The 22,171-nt window shown below is 42.6% G+C and overlaps 1 protein-coding gene and 1 non-coding gene across 2 annotated transcripts in view; one reads left to right on the forward strand and one right to left on the reverse strand.

The window, feature by feature from the left end:
• Positions 1 to 22,171, reverse strand: part of LOC124804732 (hemocyte protein-glutamine gamma-glutamyltransferase-like) — a 383,610-nt gene that overhangs the window by 355,333 nt on the left and 6,106 nt on the right. The gene's annotated exons all lie outside the window — the stretch shown is intronic.
• Trnas-gga lies at positions 1,831 to 1,914 on the forward strand. The gene is given in 2 exon segments: positions 1,831 to 1,870; positions 1,880 to 1,914. It is a non-coding gene; the product is annotated as a tRNA-Ser (tRNA).

Raw genomic sequence — 22,171 nt, forward strand, 5'->3', positions numbered from 1 at the left:
AGTGTGCGCGTTGCTCGGGCCAAACATTTATATACAGCGCCCGTTGTTTTCGTAACAAAAGTTAAAAAAAAAAAGACGGAGGGTAAAAATCGTGTGTGAAAAGACCTCTGCAGCATTTATATTTGTTTGTTTGCTTTTGTTCCAAGTTCAGAAATGAAGGAGGGAGAGAGAAAGAGAGAGAGAGAGAGAGAGAGACAAAGAGAGAGAGAGAGAGAGAGAGAGAGACAAAACAAAAGGAAGAACAGGCGGCAGCGAAACGAGGAGCGCGCAGCATTCTGCGCCGGAGCGGCGTGTCGCTGTCTCGCCAGTTTGTGCTCGACAAAATAAATAAATAAATATGACAAAAAGGGTGACCGGGGCGGAGGCGTCGGTGTGTGTGTGTGTGTGTGCCTAACTCTCTCCCTCTGCGTCTGCCTGTGCGTGTTTAAATGTGTGTCACAAGACTGCGATGCTTTACCGTGCTGCAGGCGCGCCCATTTCCACTTCTCCGTGAACAGCCGTCTCTCTTACAGGTCGACATAAGTGTACAGAGCTGGCTGTAGATCATTGCCACTCGAAACGGTTCCGTACTTACTGAAAAGAGGCCGTTAGAAATAACGTGAAGTTTCTCCGCTAGTCAACATGAAAATGTTTGATGAAGGGTACAACACGGCGATACTGTCAGCTGCCCGCATAGCCGAGGATGTTAACGAGCTGCTTCCGGCGTTCAGGGAGACAAACCCTACCCGGATCGAATGCGAAAGGCGAATTATGGACCGGCGCTGGTGAGCCGGCCAGCCTAGATGCGGTTTTTAGGCGCTTTCCCATATCTCACTAGGTGAATACCGGTCTGGCAACGGTGTCCCGCCTCTTGATACGCTCCATGTCATCATTTAGACAACGCTGTCACACCTGAACACGGCATCTGTACTACTATACAGGATGAAGAAAAAATGCCGCATTTGGAGTTCGGTACGCGATTCGTCACCCAGATTCAAGACAAAAGTTTATCTAGCAAAATAAGGTTGGATGCATTATGAGAACACATTTATGAAAACGAGAGGTTGGCAACACTGTCACATAGTGCAGCGCATCGGAATGCACAGAGGAACGTGAATCACACCGAACTACCCTACTACGAGTAGCTGTCGTAGCCCACTGTGTAGACCGTTGCGACTTTAAACCGACTGCCACCCTGCAGCTATGGTTCGAATCCTCGTCGGGAATTTTTTCTCCGCTTCTGTTGCCTAGTTCTCTTCGTCTATGAGCAGGACATCATCTTTTCACATGACAATAGCGTGTCTCATGACAGTGGGATCCATTAAACTGCATGCATGTGTGTACCAACCGCGCATGCACAACCATGACTGGTCCTGTTACGTTAACGTAGGGCGGCTCCCCGGAGGAGAACGCAAACGATGAATACTTCGTCGATATCCTTTAGGTGCTGCGTGCATCCCATAAACAAGCTGCTGCTCATGCTTAAGCTGCACGGTACTTTCAAATGCATCATCCTGGTAAGAATGCTTTTCATCGCCTGAAGCAACGCCTTCTGGAAACCGGTAAACTTCGTCCACAGTTAACGGAAAGAGGTCGTCCAAGAAATAGCCAGCTGGTTGTTGAAGTGCTGTACCACGAACAACTCCATCCATACCATTACACGTCTACTGCACACCAGCGGTCAGAAGACCGTATTCGACGAATACAGTTTTGTGAATGGTTTTTGCGCCAAGTGGAAGATGACGAACATTTTGTAAATAACACGATATGGACCGAGGAATCTAGCTTTTCTGGCGAACATATTTTCAACTTCCATAGCTATTAGTCGTCATAATACAACCCACGAAGCCGGCCGGAGTGGCCGAGTGGTTCTAGGCGCTACAGTCTGGAACCACGCGACAGCTACGGTCGCAGGTTCGAATCCTGCCTCCGGCATGCATGTGTTTGATGTCCTTAGGTTAGTTAGGTTTAAGTAGTTCTAAGTTCTTGGGGATTGATGACCTCAGAAGTTAAGTCCCATAGTGCTCAGGGCCATTTGAATCATTTTTGAACAACCCATGAATGTGGCTTTCAGCCACGTTTTGGCATAAACCTGTGGGCTTATTATCAAGTTGTAATCCCAGGAATTTAAGACTGTCAACCTCGTATGTATGGTTCCTTTTTTTCCCCCACTTCTTTTCCGCGTGTGCACACAATGCAACTGCGGTACGTGCAACTGCTGCGGTTAATAACAAGTTGTTGTCAGCCATCTTTGACGAAAAATTTGATGACAGTGTAATACCCCTTCTAGCGCTACGTCAAAGATCTTTGTCAAATATATTTGACGGAATATTTGACCACATCTTTGATCAAATCTTTGACAAAGAAATTTGATAGTGTAATACCGGCCTTAGTCTGTACGGTGACCGACTACAGGGGGGACTTCTTGCAGTGTCCCGGGTTGCCCGCCGCGTGTTCTCGTCTTTCGTCCCTGGCGTCCCTGACCTCTTCCGTTGCTACTGTGCTGTAATGGCGGGAGCGGCCGCGCCTGACGCCACCTACTGTTCTGAAGGCTGCCAACCACAACTCGCGTAAGTCCACATGCGGTCAGTCAATACCCCTGTTGCATACGGTGCGTATTCGTTACTGAGTAACGAGTATTGCACGAGAATGCGAGTACCATGTCGTTGTTCAAGGAAACTTTTCCTTGCACCCACTTTCTGCTTCTCACAAGGAATTCGTGCCGTACTCGGATCGAGTCGGTAGTTGAAAAATTACTCCAATTCGTTACTCGTAGAAATGGAAACGTTCACGTGATCGTCCAACTACTTTTCTGAATGTTCGTGCCGAGTCGGCCGTTTTCGCATTGCTCTACTTTCCCATCCTCAACGCGGCGAATGTTAATGACACGCAGTTGAGGGTACCGAGTACATTTCGTCATCAGGCATGTTTTGTTTCCCAGAATGCACTTCGTGTCCGACGCGGGCCGCTTCGGCAGTACTCGTCATCGTCCATTTCCTTTGTTTCACCCCGCACCACGTAACATCTGGAGTTTCACACGCTACATTTAGGCATTAATTCAGATCCGACAGCCTTATTTTCACACTGTTAGAGTTACGATAACTCGGTCACTCTGACTTTATCAATCACGGAGACGTCATGTAACGTGCTGTAATTAATACAAACATTCTGTTCGAAATCTGTCCTATATGGGAGCGTGCTGATAAGTAATGCCTCCGAATTTCTTAAGTGAAAATTCTTAAAGTTGAAACAGGACTGTTGGGAGTTGGTTATTTGCATTTTTGGAATTTGTACATACTTCGCTTGTCTGAAACGCTAAGTGACAATTTCGAATCGCTTACTATTTGCGCTTAGTCTTTGGTCAGAGTAGTTCTACCACTGGAAGATGTGTTTGTTTTGGCACCGCTGCTTGGGTGCGAGGAGCGCGTGAGTTCTGTCGTTTGGGGCGCAGTGAGACACACGCCGGGCAGAAGACTCGTGGCAATGTAGACGTAAAGTTAAGTGCATCTGTGTTTAAGTAAAAATGATTTGTGTTGGAATACCGTGAAACAGAGGAGAAGGATTTTATTGGTGATTTAGAATGAATTAGAATGAAGAAAGTAAGAAGAGGGATGAAGGTAATATTTTTTTTTATTGGCACCGCAGTTGCGAGTAGTTGGAATCATTGTTCAACGAGATGTCCATATCAGGGACGTTTAGATTTTACATTAAAGATTAATTGTCACCGTAAGGTATTTTTCATGTTTATTAATTATTTGTCTGACATTTGTGACAGGAAGAGTTTGATATGAATATTGTCGTTTGTGAATGTTAATGAGTATTGTACCACAATACAATTAATAATTTATCAGATGATTTTAGAAACAGTTTATTAAAGGAATATTAGACTTAAGAGCATTGTCCGCATCCTCGATCCAAGTCATTTTTATTTAAAGTGTGTCATAATGATGTCTGGAGATTGCACTAAGCTCTCATCTGCTGTAGTTAGAAATCTGCAGCAAACACAGCGTTTCCAAGCAATTACATTACGAGGTAAGATATTTTCATTTCAGGATCAGTTTGCGACGAAAATTAACAACGCACAGGGATCATTTCATGAACAGCAGTATTAGTCAGATCATTAACACACAGGGACCACTTTGTTTAATTAAAGAGATTATTAGTAAATTTCAGGTTTAATCAGTTTGCACATTTTTTTAGAAATATTATAAAACAGGGCCAAATTCAAGTCACTCAAAGCTAAACAAAACTAACGTTATTAACATTCTGCATAATTGTTCCTCATGTCTAAAAATTTTCAAATGTGTGTGAAATCTTATGGGACTTGACTGCGAAGCTCATCAGTCCCTAAGCTTACACACTACTTAACGTAAATTATCCTAAGGACAAACACACACCCATGCCCGAGGGAGGACTCGGACCTCCGCCGAGATCAGCCGCACAATTCCTCATGTCTGTAAATGCGGAGGATTAGTAACGGAAACTTCTCTTAACATTCCACATATATAACCTTCATGTCTGTATATTTATTTCTCAACATATTTCTCGTGGACCCTTGGAGATGCTTCGTTTGTGGGGCGCAAACTGCACGGTCATTAGCGTCACTACAAAGTCACAAGATTTACACAGTCCATTTTTTTTTTATACAGTCCAATCGAGCCACTGCCGTGAATGATGAAGATGAGGATGAAATGTCGAGGACAACACAAACACCCAGTCCCCAGGAGAGAATATCCCAAGGCCGGCCGGAAGTCGAACCAAGGACCCCTTGACCCAGAGGCAGCAACGCTAGCCACTAGACTGCGAGCTGCGGGGAACATGCTCACCGTGACTCCTAACACATTTGTCCCATGAGGAGACCAGTTTATTGACACCGTCAGTGTAGAATGTTTGTCTTTCTTGGCGCAGCCTAAGCCTTACCTCTGCCTGCAGCACTTCATCACTATCAAAGTGAATTCCTCGAAGGTGTTCCTTAAGTTTTGGAAACAGATGACATTCGGTGGACTGTATAGAAGATTATCTGTGGCAGTAGTGAACCCAAGGCGCCGGATTGTTGCAGATGTCACAGCGCTCGTGTGTGGCCTGGCATTGTCATGTTGAGAGACAGGGTGCGCCACATGTGTGCGAACTGTTCGAATTCGAAATTCGATCAAAGTACGCTGTTTCTCACTCGGCGACACAGTTACGTTACATACTGCCGTGTTATTCGCTACAATTCTGAGCTCTCTATCGGCAAAGGGCAGCAAATGTTTAGACATGAAGAATAAAGATGTGGAATGTTAATAATGTTTGTTTTACTGAATAAGTTATAAGAATTTTCACATTAAAAATTCGGAGGCATTACTTTTCAAGACGTCCTCTTATAATCTAAAAGGTAGAATGCTTACAATTAGCGGTGAAGCTGTAAACACATCCCAGTACCACTGTACAGCCAAAGAGACTAATAGACCTGCCTAATACCATCTAGGGTACCAGCGAGCACACAGAAGTGCCGCAACACGAAGTGGCATGGACTTGACTAATGACTGAAGTAGTGCTGGACACTGTAGTGGGACGCGAAATTGAAGCGTCACCCATCCACCAGTGTCAGCCCAGTTTGCAGGTGAATATAAATTTAATTTAGTGTTTTGCTTATGTATTTTTGTAATTGTTGTGAATTGTCTAAAGTTTTGTATTTATTTTTTTATGTTTCATGTACGGAGAGGGCGGCGCAACGAACGGAGACAGCATCTTCACTGCCGGGACCAGAGAGAAATCCGCTGGCCACTATACGTCGCGGGTCGACAGCCAAAGAGCAACGGAAGATCCTGAAATCGAGTTGTTGCGTCATGCTTCTAAAAACTGGAAAAATAAGAATTTGTAATGTTTCTACAACAATGATGTCATAGAAAGTTTAATCATGTTGTAAATGTTCAGTCATATCTTGTCAAGGCTCAGGTTCACGTCTATATGTAGGAAGATAATAAACTAGTGGATACTGCTAAAGTTCAAATACGTGTTCCGAGAATTTATTTAGGAAGAATTATGTGAATGAATTGATTATTAATTTTGACAACGTTCATCGCGAGTTTGAATCTGGAAAGTTTATTCAATGTGGGTCTAATATTTGTTGAATCAGATAACTTGCATTAATATAATTTCTGAGAAGAAACAAAACGACATCTAAATTGAAAAGGTTTGCACAAACAAATTGGACTGAGTGACGAAATTCTGCGCGTACGACTCAAATGATGATTTTCTTACAGTTTCGTTCAAGAACTATTCAGAGACAATTTAAAAAGAATTTAAATAATTTTGAAGTGTGTTGTAACTGACGTAGGTGACGAAGTCTGTACATGGTCATATGTCAAAAGAAAATCATTTATACAAAACTTGCGTCGTTACACTACAACACCATGAATCCTGCAGGGTTGTCCATAAATCCGCAAGAGTACGAAGGGGTGGAGATCTCCTCAGAACAGCACGTTGCAAGGCATCCAAGATATCCTCAATAATGTTCACGTCTGGGGAGTTTGGTGGCCAGCGGAAGTGTTTAAACTCAGAAGAGTGTTCCTGCAGCCACTCTGCAGTAATTATGTACGTGTGGGGCGTCGCATTGTCCTGCTGGAATTGTCAAGTCCGTCGGAATACACAATGGACACGAATGGATGCAGGTGATCAGACGGGATGCTTACGTACGTGTCACCTGTCAGAGCCGTATCTAGACGTATCAGGGGTCCCACACCACTCCAACTGCAGACGCCCCACGCCATTACAGAGCCTCCACCAGCTTGAACAATTCCCTGCTGACAAACAGGGTCCATGGATTCATGAGATTAACTACGTATCCGTACTCGTCCGTCCGCTCGATACAATTTGAAACGAGACTCGTCCGACCAGGCAACGTGTTTCCAGTCATCAACAGTCCACTGTCAGTGTTGATGGGCTTAGGCGAGTTGTGAAACCTTATGTCGTGCAGTCATCAAGGGTTGAATGGTTCGCACGCTGACACTTGTTGATGGTCCAATACTGAAATATGCAGCAATTTGTGGAAGGGTTGCACTTCTGTAACGTTGACCAATTTCTTCAGTCGTTGTTGATCCCATTCTTGAAGGATCTTTTTCCGGCCGCAGTGATGTTGGAGATCTGATGTTTTACCGGATTCCTGATATTCACGGTACGCTTGTGAAATGGTCGTACGGGAAAATCCCCACTTCATCGCTACCTCGGAGATGCTTTGTCCCATCGCTCGTTGGCGGACTATAACACAACGCTCAAACTCACTTAAATCTTGATATCGTGCCATTGTACTAGCAATAAGCGATCTAACAACTGCGCCAGACACTTGTTGTGCCAGATAGGCGTTGCCGACCGCAGCGCCGTGTTCTGCCTGTTTACATATCTCTGTATATCAATCCGCGTGCCTGTGCTAGCTCCTTTGGCGCTTCAGTGTATAAGTAGTTTCCTGGTGGGGTTTTCACTAGCATTAGGTTTCAGTTTCTTGTGGAAAAAGATACCAGAACGCGATCATTTAATAAAACTTAGTCTGCTAGTAAGATGATATATTTCATTCTGTATTCTCCCTATTTACTGTGGCTCCATACCAACATCCGAAATATAGTGTTACCAAAAGCTCGTGAACAGCTGGTAGCGCTCACGTTTGCCAAGGAAACGATATGTTGAGGTTGCAAATTCTTAATTTACAGTAGCCACAGTACACGGAGAACCAATTCACTGCAGTATTTTCGGCGTCACCGTGAATTAGCGTTTTGAGTGTCATGCATCATTAGAGTTGTCGATACGACACGGAATTTCTGAGAAGAATGCGAGTACAAGCAACAAGAAAAAGAGAGGATAAAAAAGGAAAAAAGGCTATTAACAACAGGAACTGCTGCTTTTAATTCTCAGTGCGGGAGTAACGACCTGGAGCCACATTTGACTGAGTAACATTCGGCGTTGTGCTAACAAGGAGAGAGAATCGCTTTCGCGGCAATATGGAACGGCCTTGAGCACTTGTAGACAAAGCTGGCGGGATCCGTGAGAGGGGGAAAAAAACTGCGCTGCTGAGAAGCATATTAGGGAGGGGTGCGCTCTCTGTGAGCGGAGATTTATGCGCTCCAGACAGCAGGATTTACGGGTGAGCAAGTGCGCAGAGGCTGGGCCGCGGGACAGAACAGAACAACGGAACAGAAAGCCAGCCGGGGGAAGCCGGCCGATTCGATTTGGCGTCCTCTTTCAAACGCGAGTGGCTGCAGCCACTCGTGGCTCGTTTGAAAGCCATTTAAACGGGAAACGTCTAGGTGGCACAACGGCGGCACTCTAACAAGCGCTCTTCGAGTTTTCCGTGTGTGCTTTTCCAAGTGCCCATTACACTGCAGCACGCCACCGCACCCTGCGTTCACGACGCGCAGACGGCCCGCGAGCAATGTGCAACGTACCACGAATGTTAGAGATATTTTCTTTTTTAGTTTTAATATCCCCCCCCCCCCCCCATTCACACGATATATTTAATATTCCCATTTAGATCAAAAACATTTCGTAGCTCAAAATTACCTTTCAAGGACTATAATAACATCTTTGTGCGTTTCATTTGCTTTATCACCTAACAGTGCATTATCGACTCACTGGTTAGTTTTACGAAAAAAGGGCCTTAAAAGAGATTAACGAACTAACCCATGGTTTTCATCATTTCGCGAGTCCGTTTCTCTCTCCATGTTCCCTCCCATTCCGTCTCTCTCTTTTATGTTTTTTTTTTTCTCCCTCACCCATCATGTCACGCTCCCACTCTGTCACTTATGAACAGTTGGCTGTTCCATATTTTACGTTATGTGTCTTTCTGAACTGAAATAGTGCGACTATACCTTCTTGGTTACACACTCTAATCTAACAGCTGGATACCGATCGACGGAAGCCGCAAGCTGTGGCGCGTAATTTTAGTCACTTGCGACATCGCGTACAATGTATAAAAGAGTGTCAAAAAATTGAAAATTTAACCGAGAATTGCCCGGAAAGCAGCGCGTATTAGCACGCCACTTCTGAGTTTCGGGGAGGCGGTTTCCCACGTCCATTAAACCATTAACAGGACGTTACCCACGCTCAGCCTCATGACACGATTTGCAAACACTTAGAAACCGTTCTCAGATGGGGTACACAGATGAGATACACAAATTCCGTCCCTGTGGAGGGGGAAGATGTTGTGACAGGAAGGGCATCCGAACTACAACTGCCACTAATACTGCCGAATCCAGATTAAGATGGCGACCCGCTGAAGATGCGGGATAAGGCCAGTGAAATGAAGAAGAATAACTAACTCTGGGCTGAGTAATTTTAAGTTATTTCATTTCTTTATGTGAATGAAAATAATGATATCTGCCATTCTATGTTGCTGTTGTGGTCTTCAGTCCAGAGACTGGTTTGATGCAGCTCTCCATGCCACTCTATCCTGTGCAAGCTTCTTCATCTCCAAGTAACTACTGCATCTTACATCCTTCTGAATCTCTTGGTCTCCGTCTACGATTTTTATCTTCCACGCTGTTCTCCAATACTAAATTGGTGACCCTTTAACGTCTCAGAACACGTCCTACCAACCGATCCCTTCTTCTAGTCAACTTGTGCCACAGATTCCTTTTCTACCCAGTTCTATTCAGTACCTCCTCATTAATTACCCATCGAATTTTCAGCATTCTTCTGTAGCACCACATTTCGGAAGCTTCTATTCTTTTCTAGTGTAAAATACTTATCCTCAATGTATCACACCCATACATGGCTACACTCTATACAAATACTTTCAGAAAAGACTTCCTGACACTTAAAAATCTCTACCCGATGGTAACAAATTTCTCTTGTTCAGACACACTATCTTCGCCATTGCCAGTCTACGTTTTGTATCCACCCTACTTCGAGCATGATCAGTTATTTTGCTCCCCAAATAGCAAAACTCATTTACTACTGTAAGTGTCTCATTTCGTGATTTAATTCCCTCAGGATCACCTGATTTCATTCAACTACATTCCATTATCTTCGTTTTGTTTTTGTTGGTGTTCGTCTTATATCCTCCGTTCGAGCCACTGTCCTTTCCGTTCAATTGCTATTCCAAGACCTTTGCTGACTCTGACACAATGAAAATGCCATCGGAAAAGGTCAAAGTTTTTATTTCTTCTCCTGGACTTGAATCCGTACTGCAGATTTTTCTTTTGTTTTCTTTCTTGCTCGCTCAATATGCAGGTTGAATAACGTCGGGGATAAGCCACAACCCTGTCTCACTCCCTCTCAACCACTAGCTCCCTTTCGTGCCCTTAGACTCTTATAACTGCCATCTCGTTTCTGTATAGATTGTAAATAGCCTGTCGCTCCCGTATTTTTATCCCTGCCACCTTCATAATTTGAAAGAGAGTATTCCAGTCAACATTGTCAAAAGCTTTCTCTAGGTCTACAAATGCTAGAAACGTAGGTTTGCGTTTCTTAATCTACCTTCTAAGGTAAATTTTAGGGTCAGTATTGCCTCACGTGTTCCAACATTTCTACGGGATCGAAACTGATCTTCACCGAGGACGGTTTCTACCAGTTTTTCCAACCGTCTGTAACGAAGTCGTGTTAGTATTTTGCAACCGTTACTTATTAAACTGGTATTCCGGTAATTTCTACATCTGTCAACACCTGCTTTCTATGGAATTGGAATTATTATATTCTTCTTGATGTCTGAGGGAATTGCGCCTGTTTCATACACGTTGCTACCCAGATGGAAGAGTTTTGTGATGGTTGGCTGACCCAAGGCTACCACCAGTTCTAGCGGAATGTTGTCTCTCAGTGCTCTGTCAAATTCTTCACGCAGTATCATATCTCCAATCTCATCTTCATCTGCGTCCTCTTCCATTTTCAAAATGTTGACCTCAAGTACATTGCCCTTTTATAGATCCTCTGTATACTCCTTTCACCTTTCTGCTTTCCTTTCTTTGCTTACTACAGCTACTAACACTGCGAAATCCAGATTAAGATGCCGGTTGCATGAAGATGTGGGATAAGGCCAGCAAAATTGAAGAACTGACTCTTGGTTGATTAGGTTCATATTTCATTTGTTTATGTAAACGAAAATAATAGCATCTGCTACATTAATACATCCTTAAACCGCCAATGCGTCATTTGATTCAAGTAGTATAGCCACCAAAAGTTTTTACACCAATCCAGGAGACGAACACTCAGTGACCAAATAAAAGTATCCACTGCTGTTACTTCGTTTTGCCCGTCAGCCTCATCGCCCTGCTGTGTACTGTGTTAGTATTCCCACACTTGCCTGTGTACTGCGTTCTACATGCATCAGAACCCGCTATTTGTAGTGAAGCCTTGGTCTTGTTCTACAACTTTTACCTACATTTTGATTCATTGCCAAATTGATGGTTCAAATGACTCTGAGCACTATGGGACTCAACTTCTGAGGTCATCAGTCCCCTAGAACTTAGAACTACTTAAACCTAACTAACCTAAGGACATCACACACATCCATGCCCGAGGCGGGATTCGAACCTGCGACCGTAGCAGTCTCGCAGTTCCAGACTGTAGCGCCTAGAACCACACGACCACTCCGGCCGGCGTTTTGCATGGAACGCATGATCCTCAGCCACCAAAAATTGACATGCCAAATTGATGTCTCAGGACGTGACTTGTCAACCTCTCCCTTCTCTTTTTCAAGTTGCACCACAAAATTATTTTCTCTGTGATTAGATTGAGTACCTCTTTATAAGTTATTCGATCTGCGTGCCAAAGTTTCAGGATTGCTGTGTAGCATCAAATTTTAAAAGGTTCTGTGCTCCTTTTTTCTTTAGTTTTTTACCACATTTCACCTCTATACAACACTATCCTCCTAACAAATCCGTCCTGAGAATCCTCCGACATGAATTTATATTCGTTCCAACATATTTCTCCTGTGTAAGGAAGTTTTTATCGCTTTAGCCTTATGCCTCTCTATATTCTTTGCTTTCGCCTTCATAAGCATAAGCATAAGAAGCTTTGCCAGATCGTTCGATCTTTACACACCGCAGACTAGTCCAGTCAAGGTCTCACCATCGTGAAAGTGCTAATATTTTACTGCCCTAAAGAAAACGTCAGATTTTCCCACATAGATGCAAGTATCTACTGTCTCACGATTTCTGTGATTATTCACGTTCACGGAATCGTTTTAGTGTTCTGAGTCTAGCTAGTTTATTGAAGAGATCAATGTCCCCGCAGAAGGAATTAGTCAAGCAACTGATTGTACGTCTCATAGCAATTCCCAATCCGCAGTTGTGTTTCAGTTTAGAGTTCTTATTTTTCGTAAACTTTGCATTTGCTGGTGATTTACCTGCTGGTCATTGAGAAGTACGTACATGTTCCATGTAGCATTCCTTTCCAACTTCTTTGGAGAAAAGTTTGGTATTACAAAAGGCTCAAGAAAAGGCAATTTGCTTTCGAGTAAACATCTATTCTGTAGGGGTATCCCACGAACGTATACGATTTGGTGTTTATGGTCAGCAATTGCTACATACATATTGTAAAGCTAGGGACTATGAGTCTTATTCTCGGTTAGTAATAAAAACCAGAACAAAAGTAATTCCACAAACATGATTGCATAAAATGCTAACTATGTCTAGGTTCACGACCGACGAAATGTGTTTGAGACGCTTGATGTTAGATTTTTAACGTTTTACGCATTCCATGGTGTCTGATGAGATTAATTTACAGAACAGCTTGTAACTATTAGTTTCTTTCGTAAAACAGAATTTGCACTTTGTTGAAAAAGTCTCATCTCACGGATTAGCTTCATTAGCTACATGAGAAAAAACAATATCTATTCAAAAGATTATCAACAGTTTGTGAACATGAGTGATCCATAATACCGATCTACCGTACGTAGCCTGGTAGCGAGGGGATATGCAACCGAATGAGGACATAGGATGTGTTACAAGGAAGGCGAATGGCCAATTACAGTTTACTGCGAGAAATGTGGCTTACCTATAAAGGAATTCGTACACGTAATGTTTGTGTCCAGTCCATCTGACTCACCGGACAAGGAATGTTCACTTAGATTCGATAGAATAGACTTAATTAACAGGAAATAATAAGTCTTCATGGCTCTTCTTAAGTACAAGATAAGAATGAATTTCTTCAGAAAGAAAATTTCTTTTCAGATAAGAATAAACAGCACTGAAAAGGAAATCTCTTCTCGAGTATAGAAATAACAGCTAATCTGTATGGAGAACGAAACTGCCACTTATGGGACAAATAGCCGTGCGGGATTAGCCGAGCGGTCTAGGCCGCTGCAGTCATGGACTGTGCGGCTGGTCCTGGCGGAGGTTCGAGTCCTCCCTCAGGCATGGGTGTGTGTTTTTGTCCTTAGAATAATTTAGTTTAAGTAGTGTGTAAGCTTAGGGACTGATGACCTTAGCAGTTAAGTCCCATAAAATTTCACACATATTTGAACATCGGACAAATAGTAAACATCAATCGAAACTTCTTGGCAGATTAAAACTGTGTGTGGGACCGAGACTCGAACTCGGGACCAGTTCAGTAAATGTCAATATTGACTGAAGACTAAAAGCATTTAGGAAAATAACAACCACTGGAAAACGTAACTAACTAGCAAATACACACTGGACTATGCTAACAAGAGTCTAAAGAATATTTTGGTAATTGTGAATCAGTACAAGTTAAAATCCCAAAAGGACGGCCCAGTTTCAAAGTTCCAGTGTGACGAAATACTGCAGAGTCCAGCGTAGCACTAATGAAACAAAGACCTGAATTCTCACAGTTCCACTAGCTGATTATTGATTCGGAAAGTGGCGTCTTCGTTGCGGCAGCTCGAAAGTGAGTTTCTGATTAATGGAATGCTACTGCGTTCAGTGGCTCGCCCACGAAGCCCACTCCGAGTGGACTGCTCTTCGTTGCCCTAGCGGCGGCACTAATTCAGCCCCGGTACCCGATACTGTAGGCAGTATTTTCTGTTAGGTGGCCCGCGGAGGGGGGGATACGTCTGTGGGTCAACGACCTCTGTCGGTGCCGTTTGGTGGCCGACCGGATCGTGGCCGAATTGCCTCTGCCAGCGGAAAGGCTAGCCCCTACGAGTTATGTGACCTGCTTCCCACACTTGCAGTTTTGGTTGCTGGTTGTGTAGGCACAAGGCCCACTCACAACAGTTTGCATGACCCGTTGCTATTGAGTGCCAGAGTTTGGGGTCCCAAACCGTCACATTAAAAGATCAAAGACATATTAGCGGGCGATTCAAACAATATCAGAGTGTTACGGAAATGCTCAGAGCCCATTGAGGAAGTACAGAAAACCAACATTTGCAAAAGACAAGTCGGCAAACTAATAATAACAGGGAGAAGAGAATGTTTTGCACAGTATGTACATTCACAGATGAAGCAGATTCGCTACCGCAAACTACGGGCTATATCCAGGACAGGATTTTCCAAATGTCTGTCCTACTAACAGACCACTCAACCGAACACTATGCAAAACGTGACAAGAAGATGTGCATAATTAAAATTTTTTTCCATATGCCATTCATTAAATTGTGATGAAAGTTTTTATGAACACCCATTCGTATAAGGGAAACATATTATCCATGCTAGCAACAAATAAGCCTTAATTTTCCCATTCCATCGACACAGTGAGGCAGCTATTCCATCACTGACTACTTGAAATCTAAAAGCAGTCTTTTTTTTTTTTTTTTTTTTTTTTTTTTTACAAGGAATTCCATTTAAATTACCGGAGCGTCACTGTTATTCCTCTGAATGTGCTACAAGGTCGTGTTACGAACTTAACCGCTGTCCCCTAGTTCGCTCTATGTCTCCAGACATGCTAACTTGATAATAACTCAATACGCTGGAGAATCAGTCCCACCAGCGTCTTAGAAGCGCGGGGTGTACTTCACAGACACGCTGACCTTGGTCTTCCGTTATACTGATTTTACATGGCCGTCCCGATTCATATCGCTTCTCAAAATCAGTATTACCTATAAATACGTATTTAAACGATGTGGTGTGTTTCAAATGCCCGTCGCTAAGCTTTTAATTGCGTAATGTCGGCTTTCTTTCCCTTTGTTGTAAGCATTTACCTTCATGAGTAAAACTTGTCTTGGTCTTCCTGTGCATTCTCTCGAACGTCCAGCGACGGCACTTTCCTTTACAAAAGACCATCGCCAACGACAAATCTCACAGTACTACTGTTCCCTTGTGTTAACCGTTAATGACCACGGGCCATCACTCGCTGAGTACGTCACAATGCCACCCACGTATTTTGGTCTTCTCTCTGGAACGATTTGACGTAGAATGACTATAAATTTAATCGTACGGAAGGCAGATGTCATACTAAGATCCATCGAAAAAACCCGATGAATATCTAATTCATTCAGGAAGTCCCCTTTGGAAATACTCTTTCTACCAATTGTTCGGACCTTTCCGTCGGACATATACTATAAGCAACTTTTATTTAAGGAAACAGCTACAAACGACTGAAAAAGGTTTGTATTTCGCAAGAATTATATACAGAAGGCTGAAATTACTATTGAAGGAAACCGAAAAACAAAAGAAAGTAAACACGTCGAAGAATCAACACAACTCATGAAATACCATACATGGTGGCTTCGTGAAAATGTTACAAATTTTCAAGAATGATCCAGTGGTGTAGTTGTATCGATTTGTGGTAGGGGAGTTCTGTTACATCCGACATTGGAACTCTGCAACATCTCTGTTTTTCATATTTTGGGAGCGGGAAGTATTGACCAAGACATGAGAAATATAGTAAATTTGGGCTCTTAACTGCTTACTTTAGAGCTGTAAGCATTTGTTCAGTAGACCTGTTGTAGCAAAGCTGAAGATGTGATCGTAGGTATGAAAGCATTCACTTCAGAGCTCATGGTTACTGGACTTCTCTTGTTTTGGTTCATATCACCACCTGTCAAAATATGGAAAGCAAAGAGCTGGCAGTAGGAGAGGTCCATTGTCATAGTCTGTATCAGAACGATTTTCGCCGGTGCAGCACCACACTTGTTGAAATCGGGCAAATAGGTTAATTTATTTTTTTCAAACTTAGTGAATGTCACACGTACGGCTTATGCATTGCAATAACTTGTAGATACAATTAGACATCAGAAGCATATACACTAATATCTGCAACGAAGGAGCTTTTCTTGAAACTTCCTTATTCTGTCAACGCTACAAACATCACGTACCTGATGTAGCTCTGCTTCCGGAGCCAATAATAAGAAGTTCGGCTGCATGGACTGAGGCAGTGATTTTCTGAAGGAACCACTTTGATGCCGTGAAATCAGCGGTGGATTGCTTTTCTTATGATTCTGTAATGTCTGCGAGCGAATCCTTGTCAGTATTCAACAGTTCCAAAGTGCTCACTACAGTTTCGTGTATCGCAAGTCACTTCAGCTTACTTTCCGACACTGTCAAGAAACTAGAGACGTCAGCTATGCCTCGTCAAGAGGCTATGGGAACAGTGGAAGACGCAATTTGAAACGTCATTGTTGTACCAGGTGAACTGGATGGTGTAGTTTCCAGTAAACAACAGTCGGCCGGCCGGGTTGGCCGAGCGGTTCTAGGTGCTACAATCTGGAACCGCGCGACCGCTACGGTCGCAGGTTCGAATCCTGCCTCGGGCATGGATGTATGTGCTGTCCTTAGGTTGGTTAGGTTTACGTAGTTCTAAGTTCTAGGGGACTGATGACCTTAGAAGTTAAGTCTCATAGTGCTCAGATCCATTTGAACCATTTTGAAAACAACAGTCTGTGCTGAATGACAACCTTGGATACTCAAATCTTGTTATTTTGCCTCGTTTATTGAACTGTGAAGTTGTAGAATCCACTGAGAATATTATTCTTGGCACAATCCATTTGTATAAATCTGCACCGTTGACTTCTTGCGAATCTGAGCGATTTTCCTCTATTTACAAAAACATGTCAGACATAAGGCCGTGAATGCCAACAGAACATTTGGAAAAGTGTATTATCATTAATTTGTGCGTCCTGTTCTGGCGTGATTTCAGTGCTCGAATAGGACAAACTTGTACTTCAGTTCATTGCAGCAGAAATGAACTTATTTAGAATTAACATAGATATTTGACTGGCCTACCTGTGAACTTATAATTTCTTGCTAATAAATAAAATCTTAGATATTACGTATCACTGCTTCATTACAGATTTATTTACATATTTATCAAATTTTGATTACCTATTTACGTACACTCGGCGATTCTGAACGCCACGCGCTCACCCGCCTGAGTGCCACTAAAGCTTTGCTGCCGCAGTGCCACTACACAGTAAACTATTTATATCGGGAAACAAATGACAATTATGTCTGCTGACAAGTTAAGAATAGTTCGGAAGTCATACGGAGTGTACTAAAAAATTTTGTTACGCGCCAGTCTCTTCAGTCGGCGGTGGGATGCAGTTCAGGTCTGATGTCTGTGCAGGCCGTGCTCCCCGTTTTCCACAGTTTTGAAGTTATTTCCGTGGAATGGTGTGATTAATAACTGTTCTAAGATGTTTCAGTAAATTCCCTGTAACCGCCTCCAAGAATTTATTTAAAGTTGATTAGCTACTCGCATTTCCACGTATAGCTACATATGCAGACTATATCCCCGAAAGAATCCAGTAGCGCGAAAAAAAAGGTACTACAACAGCGAGAGGACGGTACAGAACAGGTAGGGAGGAGTTCAGAGTATCGATTCACTCAACTGATCCAGGGAGGGTTCCGCTTAACTTTTGCAGTCTCGAGTGGGAAGAAAGACCGGTAGAGCTATACGTCGCGTCAGCCTCTTCCTACCGACTCGTCGCTGGACTTAGAAACTCTTATGGTGGTTTACTGCCATGGAGGATTCTTGAAGTTCCAACCGGGTAACAGATTCCATGAGGCCTATTAGTTTCAAGTAGGGCATAAAGTACACTGAAACCAGCAAGGTATGCAGCATTAGTTTAGAACTTTGTTGTAATTTAACACATCGAGAGTAACTCACTGTAGTATAAGATACATTCGATTAGTGAACGACACGATACACAGAAATTTTATTACGTGGTTTGTATACAAGGTGGTCAGAAACAGTCTGACAAGGCTATATAGATGTTGCAGGTTAGGTTATTTTGAGAAAGAACTGTTAAGGAAAAATTCTAAGACGTAAACCGCTGCCTTGTTAATTAGCATTGACGTTAGCCAATCAGGTGCCGCGCACAAATTCAAATGGAGCGCCAGATAACGTATTGACAGCTGTCCTCACAGCGCAGATGATAGCGACCGAGACCGCTCAGACTTTGGCTCGGGTTTGAGCCTTACTACTGTCCCTTGTCCAATTTTTGTATCGCTCTCTTGTTTCGTTTTAGGAAATCGAAATGAGTAAACGTTGGCAGCACCGTCTCTGGTGGGACGCTTCAGTTTGCGCGCAGTATGGGCTGGTTGGCTAACTTGAATGCTTAGTTAACTCGTCAGCGGCGAGACGTATCGAATGTTCATAAAATTATTTCTCAGAACTTACACTGCAGCACCGTTACAAGCTTTTCACCCTGTTTCTCAGCACCATGTAATTTACAACCTTAACATACAGAGTGTAATGGGTATGAGTGCAGTTATTTCTATTGGTGACTGAGGGTGGTGTACTGAACATTACATCAGTATTTAAATTATTTGCAGACTAATAATTACAGCTATTACAAGTCGTATGTTGTTAGATTGGGTAGTAATTTCAGAAACATGTGGCAAGAGAGCAAGCCATTAATGGTTATTTTCACCTTGGCAGCCCGTCAAGTCTTGGGGTGCGGTTAGTCTATACCGATAGGCGTAGTCTACTTTGTACTGCAGCTACGACCATGCGGGGAACATCAGGTTTTCTGATATGTTTATTACTGAATTTGGCTAACTTCAATGCTTAATTAACTCGGCAACGGCGAGACGTATCGAATGTTCATAAAATTATTTCTGAGCACAACTCACACTGCAGCACCTTTACACGCTTTTCACACTATTTCTCAGCACCATGTAATTTACAACCTTAACATACAGAGTGTAATGGGTATGAGTGCAGTTATTTCTATTGGTGACTGAGGGTGGTGTACTGAACATTACATCAGTATTTACGTTATTTGCAGACTAATAATTACAGCTATTACAAGTCGTATGTGTTTAGGTTGAGTAGTAATTTCAGAAACATGTGGCAAGAACAAGCCTCTAATGGTTATTTTCACCTTGGCAGCCTGTCAAGTCTTGGAGTGCGGTTAGTCTATACCGATAGGCGTAGTCTACTTAGTGTTGCAGCTACGACCGTGCAGAAAACATCAGGTTTTCTGATATGTTTATTTCTCAACATAGTCACCCTGGCAACGAACACATTTCTCCCGACGAGAGAGCTGTTTGTTGATACCATAATTGTGGAATGGTTGATGACGGAGCCATAACCTGACGTCTCCCTGCACCTCTTCATCACTGTGAGCTTGAAGTCTTTGAAGGTGTTTTTTTAAGTTTTGGAAACATTCCGAGCTCTGTCAGACACGTCGAGGTTACTACCACCGATTCCTTCATATCCAGCATGAACAACCCAACGCCGCAAATTTCTGATGTCGATACAATCATCACCGTACACAGCTACCATTTGTTCTATGGATCTCAATTGGAGGAACGTTTTCTGCGGTTAGAGACTCGACTTCAGCTTGATTTTCTCGCGCGCCAACACAGTTACGTTACACACCACAGCGTTACACTCTACAATGCGGTGCCTTCTAGCGGCGAAGGGTTGAACTTGTGTCAGCGTGTCGTGTAATGCGTCAGCCGGTATTGAGAACAGAATAAAAAATTCAGAGGCATCGGTTTTAGCACGCCTTCGCGTATTCGGTGACGTCTTGACTTTAGGCTTACGTGAATTATTGTTTAATGTCTTTTCACACGAAACAGAAAACACTTTCATACAGTGTTATTCAACTCTTAGAATTCATTAAATAAACATGTACTACGTATAAAATGAAACAGTGTGTTTCGTGCATATTAATTATGAACTGTGGTGGAACTAAGACGATGGCAGCCAAATGAAATAATAACTTCATTCTAATTAAAATAAACATATAAAATTAATTGTTAAAATGCTCATCATGTAACATTTGGTACCGGAAGGCCCTATATTTTACGAACATAATTACGAAAGATGTATTTATGTTTTTGTGCTCTGCGTCCTGCCACGCTTAAATGATTTGGTACAGATTATTATTCATAGTAAGACGCATAGAATATCATCTTTTATTGATTGGCGACTCCATGGAGTGTCCTGTCCACCACGACCAGATGATGGATGTACTTGGAAGGAGAGACAGCATTGGTCGTATTTTTTGTTTTATTAACCACAAAAGCGATTTTAGGTCACTTTGTGACCATCCTCAGTGCTGTAATATATAATTTAAATTGGTAGGCACTGGTGTCAACAAGTTTAGAGCGATCACATAAACTGAGATTAAAAAATACGACCAATGCTGTCTCTCCTTCTAAGTAAATCATCTTTTTATACCAGGTTGTTTACGTTGTTTTTTCGTTACATAAGAAACGGCTGCTGGGACTATATGGGTTCGCAGTCTTTAGTAGGGGATCCATTATCAAATGGAGCGTGAGGCGGCAAAAGTGCTCTTGCATTCAGTTCGGTTTGTTTAAATAAATGAAGCTTTTTAAAATTAGATGACTGAAGACTTTTCATTAAGTAAAATCGTTGCAACGAAACAGGGATATAAAAGAATCCAACACAGAATCTCAGAAGTTCTGCGGCAATGTCAAAGAGCCTTCGGGACACCCGATTCAACGAGATGAGTATCAGAGTACGCTAGTTACGTTCCCATACTCCAGAACTCAGTTTAACATTTTGTAGGAACCTCGATATTAGAACGTGCATACTGCACATAATTAATATTTTTGAGGTGAAGTTTCGGCTTAATCCTCGCCTACAATATGAATAGGAACATTACACTATGCATTGATAAACTTATTGTTTGGTGCCCCTTCTCTAGACGTTTCCTCCGATTGTGCACAGTTCTTTTTGAACGGCAATGTTTGACCATAAATATCGCAGTTACTTTCATCTCTTGCAGAAAACAAATCCTCACTATAGTGCGTTTAAAATTAGCTGCGACTTCCGACATTTGGCTCACAGGGGGACACATGACGCCGTTGCCTAGGTAAAACCAATGGCGAGGCGGCTTTTCCTATCACGCCGTCAGCAGTTCGGTTGGTAAAGCGCCGCTGTTGCAGTAATCACGTATTGAACTAGTGTTTCGTGTTGGTGTCGTATTAATGAAAACAGTGCAGCACGTCTGAACATGAGATTCACAATAAAAATGGTCGTCCAAGAACACCGGGTGTGAGAAATCTGTTGTGCTGCATAACATTCCTCCGAATTCGACGATAGTAATGGACAATGCACCACACCACTCCGATAAGGTATATAAAGCTTCAACAATGCATGGAGGAAAGCGAATCATTTGCTCTGGGTACAATAAATGTTGCGTTGGATAAAGGTGAACATAACTTGTGTTAAGCGGAAATAACGGAACTTTTGTAGAAACCAAAAGCTCCACGCTGCCATGTCACAAACTGGCTGACGGTAAGGGGCATAGTTTAATCAGGCTTGCTCCATATCATCCTCATTTAAATCCGACTGAGAATGAGTGTAGGTGAAAAGTAATGTGGCTGAGGAGGTATGTATTCGTGAAGGATTACAAGTTTTGAGTAATATGTAACTACTCTTATGCCACATCCAAAACAGTAGAGTTTACAAATATTCATCTCACACCATTCTAATGCCGTTGAAATTTTGACAGAATCCTAAAACTGTGTTAGGAAACCAACAACTGAGGGGAAGACAGGCCAATAGTTACGACAAAACCTATTCTCAGTATTAAAATAAACTTCTAACTTATTCACTTACAATGTTGCAAACCCCACAGCAAATCTCGTTTGAACAGCTATTGATGGTCCTTGAATGTTACATTATTTCATCTAAAAAAATGTAGTTGCTTGAGTATTGCGTTATATACGGAAATTTCACATATCACTTATATGACAAAATACTCTCCTCTTTGCGTGGTATAATTTGGCAAAAACTTGTTTCGATATCTCAAACGGTTTATGAGTTCTGATCGATTTATTAATATTTAATTGAAATGGAAAAGAGCGTTTGGGGTCATTGGCCGGGCGGCCCCTTGCGGGGCAGG

Source organism: Schistocerca piceifrons, chromosome 7, assembly GCF_021461385.2.
Source record: "Schistocerca piceifrons isolate TAMUIC-IGC-003096 chromosome 7, iqSchPice1.1, whole genome shotgun sequence".
Taxonomy (NCBI): Eukaryota; Metazoa; Arthropoda; class Insecta; order Orthoptera; family Acrididae; genus Schistocerca; species Schistocerca piceifrons.